At 36.9% G+C, this 10,479-nt stretch overlaps 1 long non-coding RNA gene across 1 annotated transcript; it reads left to right on the top strand.

Moving 5' to 3' along the window:
• The first annotated feature begins 7,296 nt into the window (after window positions 1-7,296).
• LOC132605073 (uncharacterized) lies at window positions 7,297-9,361 on the top strand. The gene is made up of 3 exons (XR_009569013.1): window positions 7,297-7,530; window positions 7,972-8,025; window positions 8,822-9,361. It is a non-coding gene; the product is annotated as an uncharacterized LOC132605073 (long non-coding RNA).
• Window positions 9,362-10,479: the final 1,118 nt, after the last annotated feature.

Genomic DNA, 10,479 nt, shown 5'->3' with positions numbered 1-10,479 from the left:
ATCATAAATTTCTCTTGAGTTCTTATGGAAGAAGAGTAGAGAGGGTTCTAGAGAGTTCTTGAAGTGTTGGGTGAAAAATGAAATAAAACAATGAACTTGGTCCCTTTTTAATAACTTAAAAAATCTGACCCGTCGGGAAATTATACGGACACGTATACGGTCCGTATAAACTTATACGGTCCGTATAAGTTACTGTGAAATCGCCCTTTCAACATCTCGCTTCTGTGACCATTATACGGCACATTATACAGTCCATATAATTTTATATAATCCGTATAAGTGACCATATAATCCCATCAGTGAGGGAAATTCACTGTGACGGTTCTGCGGACCATTATACGGACCGTATAATCGGCCGTGGAACCCATATTTTCTCTGATCTTATTCTCGTTACTTCGTTTGATCTCCAATCCTTATGGAACCTTCTTGGTACTTGTTTAACACCTCATTAACGATATAAGAGACGTTATAATTCTTCTCTAAGACACTATTAAATCATCATTAACTTGTTACTCGTAAATCCATTCTGATACACATCGTATGCCTTGCCCTGTCTTGGCAACTTTCTCCTCTTACTCTGAATGTCTTTGCTAATCTCAATTACGGTCATCAAATGTCATTTCTCACTTATTGCAATACCGTATACTTCGTACTCTTCATTAGTCTATTCACTGTGCATCAACGGAAAATTTTCCGAGGTGTAACAGGAGGTTAGGATGACAGGAACACTTGAGGGTCTCTTGTAGTGAAATAAGAATTATCGTACATTGAGGTTATATTCTTATTGGATTAAAAGATCTGTACTATTTTGATGTTTAGCGGAAGAACTCTATTTTAGGCTTGAAACTCAAAAACAACCGCTTGTGGAATAATGATTTAAGAAGATAATGTAGTTGATTTAGGCTTTAATTTGTTATTTCCAGTTTTGGCATGAGGTAAGTTAAGCTTGAATCATGTGTTGTTGAATTAGCCTCCTTGTCGGAGTATAATGTCTAGATTGATATATTGTGCGCTTCCTAGTCAAAGCATATACATGTTGAACCTTTTGAGTATCTAACTCTTGGGAAAGTGAGATGAAGGTAGAAACCCCCTTATTTGTGTTGATACTTAAGTGTTCTAGTCGTTAGAATCCACGTGAGGATTACGTTGTTCTTATTTGGGTGTTAGTTGTATTTTTGTCTTTCCGGGGTCATTTATACAAATGAAGCTCGACTTCATGAATGGGCTCGTAGGGAGGTGGTTGAAGCCTCAAATGTTATGGTCACAGGTATTCTCACTATTTTCTCTCTTAATGTGTATTCTTTGATCGATCCAGGTTCGAAATCTTTCTTATGTGACTTCGTACTTTACCCTTGGTTTTGGTAGGGAACCCGAACAATTGTTGGAACCCTTTTTCTATGATTACCACTGCTAGCGTCCTTGTTATCGCCTCTAGAATATATAGAGACTGCGTCATTGTAGTTAAGGTCCGTGAGACTACTTTTGATGTGTCTGAATTAGAAATGGTGAACTTTTATGTGATTTTTGGAGATAGGCTAGTTTTCCAAGTGTCATGAAACTCTGGATTGGCAATCAAATTAATTAGGCTTGAATTTCCTAATGAACCCATTATATAGTAGAGGAATGATATTGCTAAAACCTCGTGGTAGACTTCTGTCATATCTTAAGACTTGCGGGATGAACTCGAAGGGGCGTAGTTCTATCTAGTTGTTGTAGTGTCACTCAAGCCGTGTTACCTTCATTTATTCCCTATTGTAGGTATGTGTTGAACATTTCGACTATGTATTCCCTGTGAAAGTTTAGATTAGATGTATGAATCCCTCGTCCATTTGTTTAGGCTTTAATGAGGTATTAATTATGTGGTTAGTTATATGTTACCTCTGAGAATGATCCTCTTTAATAAAGAACTCTAGAAATTTTGAAATTTGAGGTCTAGTGAAAAATCTTAAGCAATGACTTTCATTCGGGGACGAATGATCTTAAGGGGGGGATAATGTAACACTCCGTAAATTCGGGTTAGGTGTGAATGTGTATAATGGGTTTAAATGTGATATTTTAACTATATGAATCCTCTCGGGATGAATTTGGGTGAAAGATAGTCGTTATAGAATCAAACCAAGTAGTGAAGTTTGTAAGAGTTCTTAAAATCACCTAAGTTTTGTTGACCTGTCTTGTAGGCCAATTTCGTGAAAATCCGTTACGAATTTGGGAAAACAATTCTCTAATAAAAGTTGTAGATATTTGAAATACCTTTCCAAAGGTATAAAGTGGAGCTTAAACGGACTTGTGAGTAAATATTTATGGTCGTTTTACTAACGTACGTTTCGTGGGATCATCCTGTGGTTCAATCCTGCGAACACCAAAAATCATACTCCTCTGTCACATCGTGCCATAGGGCTGCATTTCACGGGTCAAACGTGCGATTCGCAGGATGCGTCACGCACCTTGCTCGACTATAAAAACCCCAGAATGTGAAATTTTCTTAAACCTTCATTTTACTTCATCTTTGGCCGACTTTTTGAGAAGAAATAACCCTAGGGTTTCCCAAAAACATATAAGGTAATTTATTGATCAATTCCTATCATTGCTACATCAGTCTAACGTCAATTCACTACTCTTAAAAACTAGTTCATTTTCTCAAACCCTAGATTCTTGAAAGCTAAAGAAAGAGAAGAAGAAAGGAACGTTGGAGACTTTGAGATTCCTTTAAAAAGGTATGATCCTTGATTTTTATGATGTTATTGAAAGGTTTTAGACTAATGTAGGCTTTTCTGTGGGATTAGAATCCATGAATGATTCATGAAGTGTTCAAGAACACGTTCTAGACATGAAAACCCTAGTTTTTCTATAAAGGGGTATGAGTAGAATTAGATTAAAGCTCAAATCTTTCTCATCTAAAACCATTGTACTGTGATTATTGAATCTTGGAAAATGAGATTGAGCGGGATTCGAGGTGTGTCTATATTTCAAAAATCGTCTTTTCATGTATGTCTAGATTTCCCAAAAATCTTTCTTGAAATATGTCTACTTTTCAGAACCTTTCTTTTTTGAAGTATGTTATCTTGTTTGGAACGTGTAGATGATTTTTTGTGACTTGAAATCTTCCTCTAGAATATGAACATGGATGGTTATAACTCTCGTGTTGGTGGAAGTTCTTTCGGAATCAAAGATGATTTCTTTTAGACAAGGTCATGCGTGTGTAGGGTCAAGCCCGCATCGAACCTTATACGAACTATACTACTTTGTGAAACTCGTTTTTCCCATTATTAGATGATTGAACTCATTTTTCTAAAGTTTGGACCTTAAACTTGTTTTGCTGTAGAATGGATTTAATTGAACTTGAAAATTGAATAACAGATTTGAATAAGATTCTAAATCGCTTATGACTTGAAATGCCTCTATTTTGAGATGATGACTTGAGAAGTGAGATTCGGCTCTAAGCCAATATTGATGATTCTGTAATATGCCATGATTTGTATTTTGTTTGTGTTTGGGCCTATATGGGCAAGCTATGCTAGTCCAGAGGACGATTAGCCGTTATTTATCCTAACGTATCGATACGAGTATTATTGTGTCAGTCCAGAGGACGATTGACCTCCGTTGCTTCCTAGCGCGGAGTATCTATTAATGTGCTAGTCCAGAGGACGATTAGCCTCCGTATCTTCGTAGACCGGAGTATCTATGGCTGTGCTAGTCCAGAGGACGATTAGCCTCCGCAGTTTCCTAACCCAGAGTATCGATTGATTGATTTGCCTGTGAGTGGCTTGTTTCATACTTTGATTAGCCTGTGAGTGGCTTGTTTCATATCTTGTTGCCTGTGAGTGGCTTGTGGTGATTTGAATTCGTCAGTGAAATACTTGGCCTGGTAAATGGTAAGGAGTTAAGTTAATGTGTCTGTCATTGTTGGATTCTTTGATGACTCTTTAATGTTGCTGACTTACTTTATCCCTAGGTTTGAACTGTTATTTTCATTGATATCATTTTATTGATTTTTATTCATTATGTCTTGTTTTGTTAACTATTGCCCCTTAGACACTCACTGAGTACCCAGTACTCAGGCATACCATTGTTGTTTTTTATGATTTGTTAGGTATCATTGAGGGGCAGGTTCGTGATATGCCTACGACTTAAGAGAACTTGCTGCTTTCGAGACTATTCGGTGAGCCCACATGATTGTTCGTGGGGCACCATTCTATCTTTACTTTTCATATTTTAGTTTCAGACTGCGTCCCGATGATTTAGACATTGCTCATTATCTTAGAAGCTCCATAGTATACGTTCTTGTAGGTAGTTGTCGAGTTATTGATTAACTGTCGGGCACGTTATTACGTTTGACTAAGTATTTGATGAATAAAGACTTCCGCTGATTTAATTCATATATTCATGATTTGTTACATTTATTTTATAAACTGTTGGAGGTGAATATTGAACCTGGCGGGTTCAAATATTGTTATTGCATCTTTTCGGTACTTCCGATGTTGTTCATGACGTCGGATGCCGGTCACGTCTAGGGTGGATTTTGCTGCGTGACAGTACTGGACTGAGTGGGAACTCAAAGCCTTTCTTAGACCCTCCTTAGCCTTATGTAAATCACTTCCTATGTTGCCACAAACCAAGTGACAACCATTTTGAACACCTTTTTCATTTACAAGATCAAATTCCATCTCATTTTACTTAGGTGAGTTGACTGGTCTAACTCATAATCTTGACCGTGGTCAATCTTTCAGTGCAATCCCGTGGGCAAGACAATGATCATGATGGGTATATTTTGCCACTGTTACGATCACGCTATGGTGTCATTATCGCACAAGAGAGATTGTAAAAATATAAATACAAGATCGTACAACAAACATTTTTGAAAAAAAATAAAATTTGAACTGGAGCTAGGGTTTCGAAAAGGTGGAGATTTGAGTCCATATATAAGGTAATGATCCCCACATCCATCTTAATATTATGCTTAATTTCTATGCAAGTTTGACCACTAAATCACTAGAATCAAAGGCTAAAATGGAAATTTTACACGTAGATCTAAAAGAGGAAAAATAGCTTCTTTTTAAAAAAAAATAAAAAAAATCCACTAGGCTTGTGAGCCTAGGGCTGGTTTTATAAATTTTTCGAAGCAAATTAATGAGTCTTTACAATGTAGCCACATGACTAATAAACAAGAAAATTTAAGCTAGTGACCAACTTAAGTCTTATTGAGGACTTAAGTTGGTACTACAAGTTGCTACTGCATAAGACCTCAAACTGCAAATGCCAAAAGCACTCATAATGCATCTTGAGACCGGAGACTCTCAATTCTGCAATTGATCCATAATATGTTCCTTGCTGTGATCCAACTGCTGCAAGTTGTGTAACCTGCAACAAAGGCTGGTTTTTTGTAAATTTGCAGCTGAGCCTGATTACTTCTCCATCAGAACCTCTGTCAATCAAATGGTGTCCCAAGTTTGATCCCTTGGTGCACCATATTTCCTCCATCTTCACTGGAAAGTCTCTAAAAAACCAGCAACAGTGTAAGTGGCCTGTTAGATATTTCTAAAATTTGTATAGTCTAAAGTTGGCATAACTGATGTACAATATATTCTTAATACAGCCAAAACAGTCTCCATATGGTGTCATCTCCTCTGCAGGCTGAGCACAAAGTGCTAATGCCACTGCATAAAGATTTGCCAACATGTAGAAACTGATTGACACTATTAGAATTTGCCTTAATTCCCATGACATCTGTTCTGCCACTGCCATATCATGTTGTATCATCATGCCATCATTTCCTATAAGATCAAAATCCAAGTTTTCCTCAAGAAGAAAAGGTGACTTCTGTTGCTTAAGATCCAAAATAGTGAAACCATATCATGTCCTATATGATTAGGATCAATGGTACAAAGAATTTGAATTACTTTGGTGAGGATAAATCTCCACTCAGTTTGCATTATATCATTTCCTACCATGGTAAGATCAACAACACTAAACTTAGCAGAAATTCCTGGAAAACTACAATTTTCCATTTTCCATGAATAGAGTTTGGTTGCAAACTCAAACTTCTACAAAAGGCTTGAAAAACCAGTTCTTGAACCCATTTCATGTCTTATGCGACTAGGATCTATGGTGCAAAACATTTGAATGGCTTTGCATAGCTGGAAATTATACTCAATATGTACTATATCATATCCAATTAGATTTGGATCAATGGCACAGTACTTAACATAATTTCCTGATAAGCTAAAATTTTCCAGTTTCCACGCATTAGGTGAACCAGCAAAAAAGAAAATGTTGTTAGTGATCAAAAACTCATCTTGTTCTCCTCCAAGAGGACTTGAACAGCATGATTTACTTCTTATATCCCAGCACCAACAACTCCTTTTCATAACATTATCACCCTGCTGCAAACCACCAGAACAAATAGCTCCAAATAACCACCTCTTTTGTATTGTCAAGTTATCAAGAGAATGAGCATGAAATGCCAATACCACACCCTGATACATTGTCAATATTGAGTTCTTGCCCAAGCCTCCATATGCATCTGCTAATAGAATCAAATGCACAACAGCTGTCCATATCTCAAAAATTGCACATCTATAAATCATGTTAAGCACCAGACACAAGCACTCAATATCATATCCTGTGTTCAAAGGATCAAAGCAGTAGATGTCAAGACATATTACTAACGAACTGGACCCCTTTACTTGAAGAAGTTTGTAACATCCCGTACATTAGCTTTAGGATGCGTCGTAGTAAACCCATATGAGCTTGAAGGGATTAAGGTTGTACATGAGATTATAGATTTAAACCCCGTAACTTTGACGAATTTCGAAATTTCTATATATTGCCTTGATATGGTATTTTCTTTTAAGTAAACCATTTTCTTAAAATTTGATAAATATGATTTTATACAGTTATTAAAATTACTAGTTTTTTTATATGGTTTAAATTATATACATGACTTGAGGAAGTTTATAAATGAGATTTTGTTTCTTGTAAGAATAGAAAATATATATATTTATATTTTTTTCTCACAAGACAAAAAAAAAGTTATTCTTTTCTATTTTGAGAATTTATAGTACAAAATATGTAATCTCACCGGTTTTGAGAATTTAATGGTATACGTTTTAATTTATCGGTGATATAATTACCACTTTAGAAGTTGGATAATTAAGGAGATTTTTTTTTCATAAAATTAATATAACTAATGATAAAGATATGGATCAAAATACTTGGTCTTTGTGTCCTATACGTGTACATATTATGCCCACTTACTATGACTCATTCAACCCAAAGGAAATCTTAATTTAAGGGGAGGTGGGCCCTACATATCCTTTACACTGCTACAAAACACACACAAAAACGTTTCTTTTTAAGAAATTTTCACACTTTGGAGTATCTTTTAAAAGCAAAAGTAGTTTCAGCCATTGATGTCACCTTGAACTCTCGGCCAACTCTAATTTTTTTTTTTTTTTTGGAGATAATTCAAGATTCTGATCAAGAATTTTAAGAACTCAAGAGTGCAAGTGAGGCTTCCTTCCACTTAGGGAGGTAAGAATTCCATTCTAGCTTTATCTATGAATTCGAATGGGATTAGTTTGTTTGTTTTATAAAGGACTCACGAGACGGCGATCGGAAGCCGTGAGTTCAAAGTGTAGAAATTGTACAAATAATTGCGGGCTGTTTTCTTTTGATATCGAGATGGGTGGGGGTTGGTAGCTTGTGTAGAGCTTGTTTGTTGTTAAAAGGAGGTCGGGTGTGGAGTACACCATTGTATATAGCTTCGGGAGCTCGTCGCTCCTTGATTGCTTGACGATAAAGTTGGTATAGATATGATATTTGCCTGTTCTAGTTGTTGTTGATACATGAAGTTGGAGGAAGTTAAGGTTACAGGGGAGATGCTGCCCAAATTTGTATTAACGATTTGCCAGCGTGAAGATTCAACTAAGTCTCTGAATGGTATTAACCATATGTCTTGTTGTGCTTATGTAGATTAAATCCCATTGTGTGCTGGTTTGGGAAGTTTTGTAGCTTAAGGAGATTGAGGTATGTTAAGGCTATCCTTTCTTTCATTTTGGCATGATCCTTACGATACGAACGAACGACAAACATATAAACCCCAAAAGTGACTCCCACACTTAGACACATTAGGGGAATTATGACTTGACCCCAAATGCTACCTTGTTATATATTGTTCATGTCTATGTTTCCGACAGCTTTACTTATTGAACATTACTGCTTAATAACGACACATGAAATCCTTATGTCCTTACATCTATTCAAAAGGTTCCATAATGATTCTACGAGTCTCATAAGCATTCATTTATATATATATATATATATATATATTCATTATGTTACTGACACTGAGCCGCGCTATAGTCGGCCGGGTACGGCACGTAGATATGCAACCACTGATCAGTTGGCTATTCAGACTGAGTCCTGATACAGGCCGGGTACGTTATACACACCGAGTCCTACTAGGGTCGGGTACGCTATACACACCGAGTCCCACTAGGGCCGGGTATGTTATATAGATATGATGGTGATAAAGGCCTATGGATACTTATGCATTGATAAATGGTTTTACATGAAAGCATTCATGATTCTTGCCTTCGGGGATATTTACATTTCTAGTCATTGCCTTCGGGGCTACTTACATTATTATTCTCTGCCTTCGGGGCTATTCATATTACAGGTTGTTTCTCGTACTTTCACTATGACTTATATCTCATTCTTTATGATTACTGTTGGCTTACATACTCGGTACATTATTCGTACTGACGTCCCTTTGCCTGGGGGCGCTGTGTTTCATGTCACACATCCCCATATTGCTTTGCAGGAAAGTTATACAGGAGTTTGACTATAGGATGTTCCAGGCTATCAACTGGATTGGTAAACTCCATTCTGTTCGGAGTGATGCCGCGTCGGATTATTTCCTTATGAGTTGAGTCATATGCATTATGGGTATGTTGGGGCCCTGTCCCAACTTAGGTTTTGATATCATATCTTACCTTAGAGGCTTTTGCAGATAGAGTCATGTATACAGTATGCCAGTCTTGTAAGTGGCTATTTAAGCCGATGTATCATTATGCATTACTTTACAGATTTCATATGATTACAGATTTTACTTGATTTGAGAAAGACGAAAAGAATGTTTTTGAAAAGCTTCCATTATGCATTTCATTTCATGACTTAAGAGTCCAGTGAGATTATGAGTATAACGAGAACCAGCGGGTTCGCTCGGCTCTAAGTAAGGGTCGGGTGCCCATCATGCCCTATCAGGATTGGGGTGTGACAAAGTTCTACATTGCAGCTTCTTACTTTTTTGCAGCAAAACACCTATGGTATTGATTTCTGAAAATTCAAGAAATTAGTAGAAATGAGAATCATTTTACTCTCCTTCATAAGAACTTGAGTATAATGATATCCTTTTTTCCACTTTAAACCACCAGGATTCAGCTTCAATATCTCCTCTTAGTTCTTATTCTTAAATATGGACATTGCAACTTGTCACTATTGAGAATTTTTCTTCCTTTTGAATCCAATTCTGCAAAGGAAGATACATTCACCTCACCATGATCCAGAGCTACATTTGCCAAGTGATCAGCTAACTGGTTTCCTTCTCTCATGATATGCTGAACTTGGACATCTGCATTGTCAATGATATCTAATAACTCTTCAACTTGAATTGCTATATGCCATTGGGGGTTTCCACATTCTATCTAGCATGTTCTTCATCAGAAGAGAATCAGTCTCCAAAAAGAAAGAGTATACATAATGTGCCAAACAATAACTAGCAGCTTCCAACAAAGCTTGAGCTTCAGACTCAGTATTAGTGCTATTCTCCATCTCCTTAGCACTTGCATGCACTAGATCACATGCAGCATCCCTCACACAAAAGGCAAATGCACTTATACCAGGATTGCCCCTAGTAGCACCATCTGTGTTACACTTGATGACTCCTTCAGGTGGAAAATGCCATAACACTTTTGTAATCTGCAGACTTGGCACAAACTGTTCCATGATTCTGAGAATATCATGCCATCTATGTGGTACATTTTTTATCCTTGGTTTCCTTAATCTCACCAGTTGTTGAATGTCACTAGAAGCTTGATAAATCACCCTACTAGTAGACACTCTATTGCTATGCTTATCTCCATTCCTCTTCTTCCACAACTGCCAAACTATGATAGAAGGTATAGCATGGAATAAATTCTAAATTCTTGCTGGCACATCTGCATACCACCATTGCATAATCACCTGGTGTAGATGCATACCTTGGATGTTAATCCCAGCTATTGTACAAAAATATGACCATGTCCTTTGAGCTGTTGCACAATTCAAGAATATATGAGGCACAGTTTCTTCCTTTGGCTCCACACAACAATCACATCTAGATGGCATATTGTATCCCCAACTTTTAATCACATCATCAAGAGGCACTTTCAAGTGCCACACTCTCCACATCAGAAATGAAATCTTGAATGGCAAGCCTTT

This window comes from Lycium barbarum, chromosome 8, assembly GCF_019175385.1.
Source record: "Lycium barbarum isolate Lr01 chromosome 8, ASM1917538v2, whole genome shotgun sequence".
Taxonomy (NCBI): domain Eukaryota; kingdom Viridiplantae; phylum Streptophyta; class Magnoliopsida; order Solanales; family Solanaceae; genus Lycium; species Lycium barbarum.
The sequence above is the reverse complement of the archived record's forward strand: the minus strand, read 5'-3'. Positions and strand labels throughout refer to the sequence as shown.